We start from the raw sequence: 15,627 nt of genomic DNA, 5'->3' as shown, positions 1-15,627 counted from the left end.
AGGCTGAAGTGCTTTCTTAATTGTGATATAGTGAGGAAGTATGAAGACAGCATAATTCATTAGAAGATCTGAATCTGTATCCCAGCTCCAAAACTTACCAGGTAGGAGACTTTCAGCAAGGTGCTTATCTTACCGAGCCTCACCTTATTCATCCACAAAATGGGTAGAATGCCTACTGTGGAATGTGGCTTTGGGGGATGAAATGATATCATGACTGTGAAAAAGGAGCTTTAGAAAGTCCAGGATGCTGTAAAAAATAAATAAATAAATAAATTACTGCCCAGCTCTTGTTATTGTTAACAAGAATCCAAACCAAAAAATTCAGTTTAGGTTTAACAATGGCAGTCACTGATCTTATCCTCTTTCCTCTTCTTTCAGGTCTCCCATTTTTCCCTCCTCTGCTGTCAGACTCCTGTGGGTTTTAGCATTGCTTCCTTAATGAGAGCTACCTTGGAGTTTATTCATGTTCTTAACCCTTCAGCTTCGGCTGCCTTCCCCTATGTACTCATTACTAGTCCAAAGTCCCTCAAAATGATCTCTTTCCTGTGGGAAGTTTGAAATCACTTGGGGTGAAACCCTCTTGAAATTTCTCACTTCTCAAATCTGTATTAAATGAGATAACATAAAAGGCACCAACTGCTCTATCTACTTCCCTTTCCCTTCTGCCTATACTAGGTTTAGGAAGAAGTTGTAAAACACTAAAACAGACAAAAGCTCTCTGATAGATTTTTTTCCTCAAAGGTAAGTTCAAAATGACCCCTCACTACAATTGACAGTTTTAAGCCCCCAAAAGAGTCATGTCTGACTTTGCTCTCAGACTTCAGACATTGCCACCCTCACAGGTGACTCACCTCCCAGAGGAAAGGGTGGGGCTGCCAAAAGTAAACAGAGAGCAAGACACCTAAGTCTGAGAACCTTGGGAACATACTATCTTGGGGACCCAGCTCTGGTAGGTCATTAGTATGGAGATCCGGGCTTGAAAGAGATCATTGTGGACCAGCTCTCATTAACATGGCCGATTTTTAGTTTCAAACACCAGAAAAGGTTACCTGTGATTTACCAATATACCTCCTTTTGGTTTTTATGGCTGCAAAGTAGAATTTTCTCGAATTTCTGAGACTATTTAGAAGCCAGAATTTTCCTTTCTTACCCATGGTATCTGCTTCTTTCTCTTCCAACACCTCTTCTTCCGCACTCTAGAACTGAGAATTCTGGAGGAGTCGAAGTGATGACCTGGCAAAAGATATCTCCCTCACATAGGGTTTCACCACCTTCTCCTCCGCAGGACCAGGAGCTCTTTGGAAGACAAACATTATCCTTCTTCTGGGGCCAAGCTCCTTTTGCTTGGCTTCCCTAAGAACCACTGGCCACCAGCTACCCGATCTCATCCCACGCCACACAGGCAGGTCCCAGCAGCCTTGTCTGGGCTCTGCCTATCTCAGGGAAGATGTCTGAGCTTACCTTGCCATAAGCAGATTCTCCCAGGAATGAGGATTTCAACACAGAGACTGCAGTCAGTCTGTGTCTATGTGCTGAAGGTGGAGGAATGTGAATATCCAGGAGTTGAGAGATAGTCGCCTCCTGCCACCTGCACTGAAGCCCGAGGCCTGATGGTCTATAGAGAAAAAACAAAGCCCTGTGATGAGGTGGGGGTGGGGTGGGTGGAGAAAGCAGAGGAAGTGACAATATTGGTGTCTGATGGCTCTCAGGTTCTCGACTCCCCTTTTGCTTCCCTCTCCTTGAGTTCCATGAGACATACCTGTATCCATGTAATGGATCCCCACCCTTTATTTAAGCTAGCTCAGGTTGATTTCTGATATTTGTAACTATGGTAGACACTGGAGTTACCTCCTTACACGTATTTTCCCTTTAGCAACTACCTTGATTTTCACTTGATTATCCACATTTCCTCAGTGCCAGCACATGCTTTAGAGGAATGTGATTTCAGAACAATATATATGACCGAGAAGTAAGTTAATTGGCAGAACCTGACCCCCTAACCACAGTCACAGGTTCAGGAAAGGACCCATCAGCCATTAAGGCCAATGACATGTGAGGAGAGGTTCGATGAGGTCTCCTGGGAGCTTCTAGAATAAACCCCTCACTCACTTCTTGGATCCTGATACAGAAGCATACAGACGAGGGAGGTGTTGAATAGCCATATTATAACACAAAAATATAACACCATGGAATAGAAAGCTGGAAAAGAAACCTTGTCTTAGAAGACATCATTGAGCTGCCAAATCAAGCCATTCCTAAAGTCCACCCTCTCTCAGACATTTACATGGTCTAATAAATCCCTTTAACTAAATATCTTAACTAAAATTCCTGAGACACTACTCCAATGTGCATGCTTCCACTGCAATAGTCTCAACCTACCTTAGTATATTCTGGGAGAAAAAAAGAAAAACAGAAAAAGAGTGCTTGATTGAGAAATCAGAGGTTTCCAAGACACTAGCCCTCCTCTGCCACTAATTACCAATGGAACTTAGGCCGATCATGTACCTTCTTGAGACAAGTAACTCATTTGCAGAATGAAAACAAAATTAGACTTCTAACATTTTATGATTTTAATTATAGTCCCTTAGTGCCAACTTTTATTCAGTCCTATGGAAGTCGTTTATAATTACATATGTGAATTGTGTCATGTTCTCAAACTTATTTTATTTGCGTTAAAACTCTCACCATGAGACAAGAAACCCAAGGTTGGAATTCTAAAGAGAGGCAGAGAGAGGAAAGGAGGGAATGTAATTGAAGAGTCTGCGGCTGAACCCTATTCACAAAGGTCAGTTTTTGGAGCTTTTTGAGTTACAATAGCCAAGGTATCCATAGGTTAGTGGCCTTGCTGGTCACACCCAGCCGGGGGACACCCTTCACTTGAGCTGTGTGGTTGTGGTTGACTCCAACAATGGGGAGAGCAGTTGGTCCGTCAGGCTTGGTGAAAAGGATCTAAGGCTGTAATATTTAATTTAGGCTTTGGGTTAGTTGGAGAATGCATTGAACTCTTAAAAAGTTAGTATTTGTTATTGATGTCATTTTTTCAAGACTCTTTTTAATTGTCAGAGATTGTTCTGGTTTTCCCTTTTGTGGCTTAAGAAAATAAAACCTGTCCCAACCCAGAAACTCAGAACTGATACTCTAGCTTCTCTCACTGGAAAGAATAACAAAAACAAAAACCAGCATAATTGACTTCCACAACAAAGGACATACACACACACACACACACACACACATTCATACAAATTCATAAAGGATCTTGGACCCAATCATGCAGGAATCAAGCTGGGACCAGACATGCCATATGGATTTACTTTCCCAAATATTTAAGTTTAGAGCAGACTTCAGAACCATATTTTTGAAGAAGTTGCTTCTCTCCACAGCTTTAAATATAGTTGAGCAAAAGTCAAGCATGATCTCAAAAGAACAAAGCAGGAAAAATTCATAGATCATCATTTGGTAAAGTACCGAGGATGTATCATATGACAGGATCAGTGTATCAGGCCAATTTTAAGACTGATGTCTACCCATACCAGGGAAAATAATACTGCAGAAAAATATAATTCTGGAGATCATAAAGAAATAGTACGGTATGATTTCCCAAATCATTGCCTTTAGATTAGCCTTGAAAAAAAAAAAAAAGAAAAAAAAAGGATGGTTAGTTTGGTTAGCCAAAAATGCATTTCAAACAAAAAAGTATTTTACAATTTTGTTGATTCACCGACTCCCAAGTTAAGACCTAGAAGAAATCATAGTGATTACCAGTCCAATCTCTTCATTGTTACTTGGCTTATCTATACATAATTATATAGAAAACTACTTTAAAATATAACTATGCCTCTTAAGAGGAGTGCAATATTCAATATGGTATGATTTTATTTATATGAAATTCAAAAACAGGCAAAATTAATCAATGGTGTTAAAAGTCAGAATATTAGTTCCTTCTGGGAAGGAAGAAGGGGGTAGAAAACGGGCCTCTGGTGATGCTCTATCTCTTGATCTGGGTGGTGATTAGCTCAGCATATGAAAGTTGTGACATTTATAATCTGTGCACTTTTATGTATGTTAGATATCAATCTAAAAGAAGTTTATTTCCAAAACAAGAGACAAATAACCAAGTCTAAGTCAAAACAATCATATAGTTTGTTTTCAATCCAATATTTAATTTAGAAACACATTAGCTTTTTATTCACTTTTCCAATTTACATACAGTCAAATTCACTGTTTTTGGAGTACACGTTAATGAGTCAGATCACCATCGTGAAAATACAGAACAGTTCCCTCACCCCCAAAGCTTTCCTCGAGCTGTCTCTTTGTAGTCAACCCCACCCTGTACATTCAGCGCCTGGCAAGCACTCGTCTGGTCCCATAATTTTGCATTTTCCAGAATGTCATATAAATGGAATCATACAAAATGTAGTCTTTTGAGTCTGGCTTTTTTCACTTAACATAAGGCATTTGAGATTCATCCATGTTCTTATGTGAACCAGTAAGTTGTTCCCTTTTATTTAATTCTATATATTATTCCAGTATTTGGATGTGCCACGGTTTGTTTATCCATTAACCAGTTGAAGGGTATTTGGGTTGTTTCTAGTTTTGGCATTTATGTACAAGTTTTTATGTAAAGGAAAGTTTCCAGTTCTCTTGGCTTGATACCTAGGAGTGGGATCGCTGGATTATATGGTAAGTATATGTTTTATAAGAAACTGCCAAATTTTTTTCCAAAGTGGCTGTACCATTTACATGCCCACCAGCAATGAATGAGAATTCCAGTTACTCTGCATCCTCGTCAGCACTTAATATTGTCTTTTTTAAACAAATCATCATAATTGGTGAAGAGATTGTTTTCAAAGAAAACATTTGCCAAATATTTTGTAAAAGGTACACATAACGAGTTTAAAATTAAGGAAGAGATCGTATACATTAATATAATTCTGCAGGCCAATTGAAAGTATTCAACTTCCTTAAAAATAATGAACTTTCTTATCAAAAGTTCTTTTCTAAAGCTCTTTAATAATTGATTTTGAGTATCTTATATTCATTGGCTATTTGTATTTCTTTCTGTGAATGGCCTGTTTGAACACTGCCCATTTTTCTATTAGTAATTTGAAAGCACTCTTTATATTTTATGGAAATCAGACTGTCAATTGTCATTATGTTCTAAATAAGTTTATTTGTGTTTTTACTTTGCTTATGAACTTTTCTACTACAAAGAGATTTTCTTAAGTTTATAATCAAATTTCTGATTATTTTCCTTTTTAGTTCCTGTGTTTAGTATTATTATTAGAAAGCCCTTTCCCCCTTAAAACATTATCAAAAAAAATTCACCAATGCTTTCTATTATCGTTTACTTCACTTTCTTCTGTGTAAACACTAATCTATCTGGAATTAATTTTGGGGTGACTATTAAGGAAACAATCTCAACCTACTGAGATTAAAATTAAGTAAGAAAAATTAAAATCTGCAGATAAAGGTGGAAAATGTCTTAGGACTAATAAACTTCTTTCCAAAAGTGATTTTTTTAAATTTAACTTCTTTAGTCACTTTTATTTCATGCCACACTTCAGTTTTATTATCTTTTGAAATTTTTACTTTTTTTCAGCTTTAATTAAAACTGAACGTAATAGAAACTTCTTGGGGAAATGTGGTATCAAGTTTTGCTCTTAACTTAAATATTGGGAACGTAAATAGAAATTTAATGATATAATTTGATCTTGAATAGCTAAACAGTATACCCAACACCATTTATTTAAAAAAGAAACCCATTGGGTTTTTTAAAAATGTGAATTCAAATGGCAATAGTTTGATACCAGTAAATGTAAATTCAAATATGTAGTGTTATCCTACATAGATAAGAATAAATTCATCACCATGTGTGAAGCAATTCATATTTGCTCTCCACTGACTTGAAATGCCACATTTATTGTATAGTAAATCCCCACTTGTTCTTGGGTTCATTTCTAGATTTTCCATGATTTTTCCTTAATCAGTCTTGGAAATGTACATTTTTAGTTTCATCATATTAAGTTTTTAAACATGAAAAAGTCTAACCATTTTTGGGGGGTATTTTTATTGTGAAAATTAACATAGATACAGGAAAGCGCATAAAATATGTAAGAACATTTAAACAAATAGCTATAGAAGGAACACCTGGGTAAGTCACTGCCCAGGTCTAAAAGTAGAACTGAAATTTATTTTTTTAAGTTGTTTTCCACAAACTTCCTATTTAAAATAATAGTTATCAGCTAGTGGAGATGTTCAGGAAGTCACTTTTCCAGTCATTTAGTAAAAGTTTGGATATAACTGATAGTGGAACTACCAAAGCTCCAGTAAATGCAAAGTAACTTGGTGAATCTTGTTATTTTTAATGAATAAATGGGGTTTAAACTTCCTTATATTTCCACATTATACAAATGCAATGCAATAAGCATTCTTTATTATACAAAACAATGTCTAAGTAAATTGATATTGTAAAAAAGAACATTTAAACTTGAGAAGGACCCCTTTTCAGAAGTTCAGAAGCATTTGTTTATATATAAATGGTTAGGTCCACACTGTCCAATATGGCAGCTACTAGCCATAGGTGGTGTTTAAACTTAAGTTTAAGTTAATTAAAAATTAAGTCAAATTAAAAATTCAGTTCCTCAACTGCACTAGCCACATTGCATTGTTCAAGAGCCACATGTGGCTAGAGGCTACGATTGGTGTTCAGCACAGATACAGAACTTTCCCATTGTTGCAGAAAGTTCTATTGAACAACACTGGTTTAGACCCTCCTTGGCTTCCACAAATGATTTGGAGTGTCTCAAAACACACAAATTTGAGATGTCTTTAAAACGTATAAGATATACAGTTAAAATAAACATAGGAAAGAGAGATCAGAAATTATGGGGAAGAAATGTATTAGGAATTGGTGATATACAATTAAGCACTGAATCTCACTCTAACCTTGTTTAGCCAAAGCTAAACAAATAAATAAAACATTCAATGAATCACGTAATTCTCGTTAGGCAGAAGGAAACATATCCTTTTATTTGGCAATACATGCTGTTTCCTGACAATAATATTTGGAGAGAAAATATTTTGGGATATTTTGGGGAAACTTTTATCAGTGTAACCCATGGGTGGCTGAACCATTTAGGTGGCCTATCTTACCCTGCACAACTTGAAATTGGCTCATCATTTCATCACATCAAAAAAACAAAAAGCAAAAATCATTGGCAAAAAAAAAAAGAAAAGAAAAGAAAAAAATCATTGGCAAGTGGTGTTGATATTCCTGAATGTGTTGTGGGGAGATGAAGGAAAGGATCATGTCTCACAGCACTTGGCGGAACCTCATCTAATTTGGTGTTAGCTATCTCTGTCCTTGTCTGTCCCAAGGCCTCTTCTCCAGTCCCTCTTCAGCTAGCTTTTCTTTCCCACCCACCCTCTCATTCCCCTACTCCTCACCCACAGGCTCTAAAAATCCTCTTCATCTGATCCAAGCAATTCAGCCTGGTGCCCTTCACCTTCATACATACCTTACTCAGCAAAGCAAAAGCTCAGTAGGGAGCCAAATAACAACCAACAGTAAACCGTCCAGCCTATTCACAGGAAGTTTTAGTTTATCTGCCATATAAGAAATACTCCCTAAAAAAATTACGAATAGAATTACCATATGACCCAGCAATCCCTCTCCTGGGTATCTACCCAAAAAAATCTGAAAGCATTTCTCTATAGAGACACGTGTACTCCAATGTTCACTGCAGCTTTGTTTACGGTGGGCAAGACATGGAAACAACCAAAATGTCCTTGGATAGATGAATGGATAAAGAAGTTGTGGTATATATACACAATGGAATACTATTCGGCGTTAAGGAAAGAAGAAATAGAACCATTTGTGACAACGTGGATAGATCTTGACATTATAATGCTAAGTGAAGTAAGTCAGACAGAAAAAGCAGAGAACCCTATGATTTCACTGATATGTGGTATATAAACCCAAAACAACAAAAGAACAACACAAGCAAATGAGAAACAAAACTCATAGACACAGACAATAGATTAGTGATTACCAGAGGGTAAGGGGGTAGAGGGGTGGGAGATGAGGGTAAGGGGGATTAAATATATGGTGATGGAAGGAGAACTGACTCTGGGTGGTGAACACACAATGGGATTTATAGAGGATGTAATACAGAATTGTAACCTTACTAACAATTGTCACCCAATAAACTTTAATTTTAAAAAAAGACAAGTTGGAACACGAAAATGGTTAAAACTAAAAAAGAGAAGAAATAAAACAATTTTAAAAAAAGAAATACTGAGCAACCATTTTGAATAAAGCTTTAATTGCAATTCTGAAGACAGCACATATTTTTGAAAATCTGACATTATGACATTAAATTATAATTAATTTAAGCAATTCTTTAGAGAATTAAGCTAATTTGGTCCAGGTATTTTACTTTCTGGTAAACTTTCTAGCACTCAAGGCAAAACAGAAAACAAATAGACATACATACAGTGGATGATATGCTTCACCTCGGCACAGGAAACCATACAAGTTCTTATGGGAGGACATTTATTCGCTTTTCTAGCTCTACAGCTGGTGACATCTGGGATTTGGGGGAGATAAGTAACAGATCTGAGATTCCAGCATGTGTCTGTCTGAACAACTTCATTATACCATCCTACCTCTCTTGTTGGCCACAAGGAGAGAACAAGAGAAACAAAAGTTGACTACGGTAGCTTCTAAATCTGGCTCCTTTGAGTTCAGTTAAACAATATTGGTCACCAAAATGAATTCCCCCAGAGTGGCAGTGCTTTGTTGACACTACACATTTCAGAAGAAGGAACATAAAAGACATGGTCCCCATGCTTCCCACCCTTCTTTGCAGATGAAAATTCATTAGAAGTCTATTTAGACATTGATATCATGGGATCGTAGAACTGGGGAAAACTCCAGGTCTCATCCTCTACAGCATACTGCTCCATTTTATAGATGAGCTCACTGGGGTCCAGAGAAGTTAGGTGATTTGTCTAAAATCATCAGCAAATTAGGGGCAAAACCAGAATAGGAACCCAAGGCTGCCTGCAGCTCTAAGTATTTAGATCAGAGGCCACAAATCATTGGCCCATACTATGTTTTTAATTTTTTTAATTGCTTGCTAAAATTTTAGGGCTGGGAAATGTCACTCCCACAAGTCTACATTTGTGTAGACTACATCTACATCTTCATAAAAAAGATCAGAAGATTTGCTAACACAGAATCATGGCTGCCTCCGTCAGGTGAGCTATGAATCCTGCAGTTACCACAGTTGCCAAACATTCCCTATGTATTCCACCTACTGACTTCTTCACTTACATGGCCAGCTTGGCCCCCAGAACCCTGGGAGTTTGCAAGCTCTGCTTGAGACACCTGCTACATTCAGGCACAAGCTCCCATGCTCTGGAATCCTGTCTGGTGTGTTTTTGGAACTCCAGTAGTAGTGTCTGGCATATGATTGGCACTTAAGGCACATTGAATTTTGAATGAGTGTCGAATGGATGATGGATTGACATTTGGTTATAGAGGGCAATGAGAAGAGTCAGTCTTTCTCTGGTTCATGGTTCTGCTCTCTATCCTGAGCTACTAGCTTGCTGAGTGACATTGACATCCATGCAGAACACCTGGCAGCCTGCCCAACTCATTGGTCCCTGATGGCCTCAGCTCCAGCAACCTTCACTGCCCACGGTCACACACAGAACCTTGGAAGGATGAAATGGCATGTTCTCTCTCAGACCAATGTTCCTTTCTTGTTAGCTCTGTCACCCCCTTGCTTCCACCATCCCCAGCCTTTAATCATGCAGGGACAAACCAGTTCTCTGTCACACAGTTGTCTCGCAGCCTATCGTCAAATGCACTTCCTTCTTTGGCCAGCTGAGTCATGCTCCGCATCACAAAATCTCAAAACATTTTTTGAGCTCGAGAAAGGATTATTACACTCTAATAATTCCAGACCACTTTTCACAAACATTTTTAGGTCCAAAATGCATAATTTAGCAACTTTAAACAAATGCACTACTTTGAAAAGGTTTTTGCTCTGCCTTTTTTCTTTTGTTTTCCTTCCTTTTGTGCACTGTACTTTTTTCTTTGTTGAGCATAAGGTTTGCATTGCAGTGTGTGTGTATGTGTGTGTTTTAGTTGTTCACCAGATAAAGCAAGATAACCTCACTGAAAACCTTGAGTACATCACTTCTAGGGCAACTGTTTGGAAGAATAGAACTACCATGAATGAGTTTTCCTGCCCACTGTGGAAGCATCACATTCGAACATGCTGAAAACTTAGAAAGTCAGCTTCAGAGGCTAAGATATCAACCACAAGGGAATAACATATAATTCTACTCTGTAGTGAATATTATATTTCTAAATAAGTAAAATGCCACAAGCAAGAAAGAGTGAGAGCTGAAAAAAATCCAAATTTCATTAAAATAGTAGTTGCGAACAAAGTTGAATTAACTTTGACAGTCATACTTGCATGAAAACATCTGTTCTTACATGTGTGTCAAGATATCCAACCATCTAAAACTCAAGAACGAATGATGCATTGTTTAATCTGCAAAAAGGCAAGAGCGTGTAAATGAAAATACAATAGGAAAAAAAAGGTATGAAATAAATTCCAATAGAAACCTTGTAAAAACTCAAACACATACACAGAGATTTCGCCAAAGACAGGCAAGAGAACAAATCCCCAGGAAGAAAGCAGCAAAACGAGAAAAGGTCATCCAGTGGCTCAATAGCCTGAAACAAAATTAGAAAACAGGAGGGGGTGAGTTAGCAATGAACTTGAGAGGGAGGGAGGCGGGCCGGAGTGAGCTGGTCGACTGCAGCCTTCCATCATCTCCCTCAGTTTCCTAGCAGGGCCACTCCCAAATATAATAAATATCCCGTGAGACACGAAGCAAGTCCCCCAGCCCCTTTATCCAGGATTGTTGTCCTACACACTTTTTGTGTGAAATTTCTGGGGCTGCCACTTCAAAAAGGCATACAAAATGCTGGGAGTTGCTTGAACAAACAAAATAGGCAGGTTAAAAAGAAGTAAAGAAAATGAGATGAAATGCCTTGTAACATGATCCTCCTGGTATAATAACAATGATCATTCAATTATTATGATTATGATGAATAACTAAGAATAAACATTTCAACCTCATTTGTTTTGCCATCTATGCTAGCCAAAAAATTAAAAAGCAATTAAGTCAACAATTAAAGCCAGAGGGACTCCTGGTTCTCCCGTTTTCAGCATGGCCTTATATGTGGTGTATCCTTATATGTGGTTTGTCCTTGTAGAGAAGAAAGGGATAACCGACAGGCGTGCCCTTCAGAGCCACCTCATCCAAAGATGTACCCAGCCACTGCTGAACAGCCAAAAAAACCGGCTACGGGAGACGAGCCAAGAGGAAAGCTGAATTCCCCCACCATGGGCTGTGTCCCTAGCAGGCTTAGAACGCTACTTCCAGGGGAGACTCTAACAAAACTAGCAAGCACCTTCAGAAGCACTAAATCTTAGCACCACAACCACATTCCTTCACCAGAGGCCATTTTTGCAGCAAACTCTCCTTGCTGAACCTGGGCAAGAGTAAAGAAGATATCCTATTGCCATCCATCCCCAAGGTCTTACTTACTAAATGAATATGCCCCCACCTCTGCTCTCTGTTTTCATTCATCTGTCACATGACATCCTCTCGTGTCCTTCCACAGAAATATTTAGAGTCAATTAAATCTCTGGGTTCTGCCTTCAAGGCCCTCTGCAAATTGCCAACATTTACCATCTCACCTTCCTTGTTCGTCTGCTCAAGAGGAATACTTTCTCTTGCCCGAACACGTGCTGAGTTTTGCTCCTCCACGAAGCTCTCCTCCATCTCTGGCAATATGTGAAGTCACTTCCCTTTGGGCCTCCACTCTACTTCTCTTCTTTCAGCACACAGCTCCTCCCCCACTTCTAAGAACATCACCATCCCAATATGAAGTGTACAAGGCTTCCCTCAAGCGGTTCTGGAACTTTCTGGTACTTACTTCATGCCACACCTTCTACCCTTTCTGAGTTTGCTCTGCCATCAAGGGCAGGCCTTCATAGTCACATACGTCCTGTAGCTAAGGTAGCGTCTCGCTCACACTGGTACAGTCAGCCTCCCTATGGACATCCAGGGATTCAACCAACCGGAGATGGAAAATGGTGTTTTTTAAAAAGTTACGTTGTTGCTGACGTGCACTATGTAGTGAGGCCTACAAAGGTTGGATCTATACTGAACATGTACACACTTTTCCTTCTTGTAATTATTCCCTAAACAATACAACTATTTACATATCAATTACATTGTATTAGGTATTAGAGGTTATCTAGAGAAACTTAAAGTATACAGGAGGATATGTGTAAGTTATATGCAAATGCTGCACCATTTTAAATAAGGGACTTGAGCATGTGCGGATTTGGGTATCAACAAGGGGTCCTGGAACCAATCCTGCATGGATACTGAGGGATAATTGTACTTAATAAATATTTGAATATTTGTGGTTGAACTGGATTGAATTATAAAATAAGGTTTATATGAAGCTAGTTTCATAGACTCGTAGGATTTTAATGCCAGAGAGAATTTAAAGACCATCTAGTTGAACCTACTGATGAGGAAACTGAGGCCTGGAACGATTATTGACTTACCCGACGACACACAATCAGAAACGAAAACCCAAGATTGAGAACAAGTTCTCCAGGATTTAATTTGGACAATCCTATGGAATATTATGGCACAGTATTGATATGTTAATTTTAGAATATCTCTTGAGGAAATTGATTTCTTAGCCATATAGAGAGAGCCTGCTGTGTCCCAGGCAATATACTAAATGTTCAGGGGTAAAGACCATCACCTTACAAGTATGTAAATTAAAATAGTTGCTATTGTCACTAGAAAAGCAGAAAGTAGACTGTCATTCCACAAAGATCCCACACAGTAGGGCTGTATGAAATCAGATAGATCTTTACTCCTAGTTCAGTAATACTGGGTATTTTTAACTAACCATGTTTCCTCTGTGCGTGCAAATTTCATTTCTGCTCCCTCAGTTGTTCTCATCTGTGCCTTCTAAAATAAAAGTCTCAGCTTTAACTCTATACCTGTATTGCTATAGGCTTTTACTTTTAACTCCTCAAATATCAGTTCTAGCTACAGCTGCAAACGTTATCGCTTTTGTCTTCAATGTGAATGATAAATAAGATTCAAATTTCTGACATTATGAGGTTTATGGATGGGTCATTTTAATCTAGGAGACCCATACCACCTCCCCAGCTTCCAAAGAAGGAAAGAAAAAAGAGAGTACATGAGAAGGATTAGAATGATTTGAACTCCTAATTGGCCCCTCCTTTCCCCTTCCTTCCTTTTGAATCTTTTCAAAATCACTGTCTTCTAAGGAAAAGAATGAGATGCTTCCTAAAATGTATCCTGGATTAGATATCCATAAATTAACCTCTACTGTGTGTAATTCTTCACAGCTTCTCACTTTGTTTCATTTTAATTCCTTCAACAGACATGAAAGCTTTCTGACATGCCCTAAGGACGACTACAAGAGCAGCACTGTTACTTCTCTACAGGACTGAGGTCCTTCTATGTGCATTATTTAGGAGGCAAGATCTCCCACAATACAAATCACCTTCATAAAGCTGACATTTTATTCTTTTTGTGATCCTTCTTGTTCAAATACCCAACCATTTTCCAAACATGGAACATCACAGAGTGTCAGAACTCCAGCCAAGCCTGGGTGGAGAGGGGCAGGTCAGAGACAGTCTCAGTCATATTTTAAATTTTCATTTCTTCCATTGGCTTGTGTCCTACATGCTATTTAATAGTAGTTAGTGCCAATTTCCTTTGTTTCTGGGAATGTATCTAATGTGTACTTAACATGAATTTAACTCCTTATCATAGTTGAAATAAGAGTTTGCAGAAAGTATGAACAATCCTTTCCAGAGACTGAAGAGTGAAGAGTCCTGGATTTATTGCTGGATTATGGGTTCTCCTACCTAAGAGTGTTTTGGCTACTCTGCCCTCAAGCCCAGAATGCAGAAGTGGGACACATCATAAAAGATTTATAGAAAATAAGAGAAGCCTGAAGACAGCCAAAGATAAGCCAATAAGAAATATCAGATTCCCTAATCCACTGGGTTGGTATCTCTCAAAGAACATTTTGTAGATGTGTAGAGTCTAAACAATTTAGATGAAAATTAGGAAAAATTGTCTGTTTTCCTTTGCTTGGAAAATACGTTTGTATTAGTTAAGGTTCCCTAAAGAACAGAACTGATAGGATATGTGTACACCTACACATACAGAAAAAGAAAGAGAGAAATTTATTTTAAGGAATTGGCTCATGCAATTCTGCATTTGTAGGGCAGGTCAGCAGGCTGGAGGCTCCCGCAGGGGTTAATATTGCAGCTCAAATCTCAAGGCAGAATTTCGTCCCCCTCAGTGAATCAGTTTTTTTCTCTTAAGGCCTTCAATTGATTGGACGAGGCCCATCCACATTAGGAGAGTAATCTGCTTTACTCAACATCTGCTGGTTTAAATGTTCATCTCATCTAAAAAATACCTTCACAACAACTTCTAGACTGATGTGACCAAATATCTGGGTATCATTGCCTGGCCAAGGTGCAATCTGAGGTTCTCTAAAAGGAAAGTAAAACATTATCACCTTTTGTGCAGTATCTTACAGTTTTCCAAACATTTTATTTGGACCTTTAAGACATTGTGACATGAAAATTTTACAATTGGAACCACTTGAAAATTGGAAAGAATGGGTCTCTTTTCAAAAGTTTAAGTCCTTTGCCTGGAATTTGTAATACAGTAATTGCAGCAACCAATGTAATAAATGATTCTATTTCACCTACTTAATCTATCATATGCCTGAGAAGTGTGTAGGACTGGTGGTTCTCTTTCAGACACACCTAATCACTGTTGGTAACATTGTGTCTGTGGGGAAATACAATCAAAACACCAGTGGTATCTTGCTTATGGTGCTTCCCCAGAAATTAGTTATGGCTGTGGGGACCCCTGATGAACAGAAATGGGAAGAGTGATTATGTTCTTGGCCTCCAGCAACTCGTTTTCTCTCTGCATTTCTGTAATCATAAAAAACAATCACTCTACATTTGTATTAGCTGATATTCTCTAACTCAGACCCTGGCTCCCAATGAACAAAGGAAAAGTGTTCTAGAGAGAGTCCCTTCTACTATGCTTATTTCCATATAAAGGTTGTTTATCAAGCAAGGGTTGCCCTGTCTGGGTGGAAATAGAGGAGTCATTTTAAATGTTAGAATAACAGCATTCAGCTGTGATGTGAAAGTTGGACTTAATTTTTTTATCTTAGAATGTATAAAAGTATGGGAACAAAAAAGAGAAATCTAAACTGCGTAATGGAAAAGGAGGCCTGTAAATCCCAACCATGTGCTAACACAGTTACTCTGTTACTGGGACGGAGCCATAAATAAAAGCTCCCAAGCTGATAAGGGCGGCAGATACAATGCTATGCATTTACCAGATCCCCTCTGATTTTCCTTCTCCTGGCCCACATTTCCCAGTCAGCGAGCAGTCAGGGAAGCGTGACCAGGTACTACACTAGAAGAGCTGTTGGAAGTT

This window comes from Rhinolophus hipposideros (genome assembly GCF_964194185.1).
Source record: "Rhinolophus hipposideros genome assembly, chromosome: 8".
NCBI lineage: Eukaryota > Metazoa > Chordata > Mammalia > Chiroptera > Rhinolophidae > Rhinolophus > Rhinolophus hipposideros.
The sequence above is the reverse complement of the archived record's forward strand: the minus strand, read 5'-3'. Positions refer to the sequence as shown.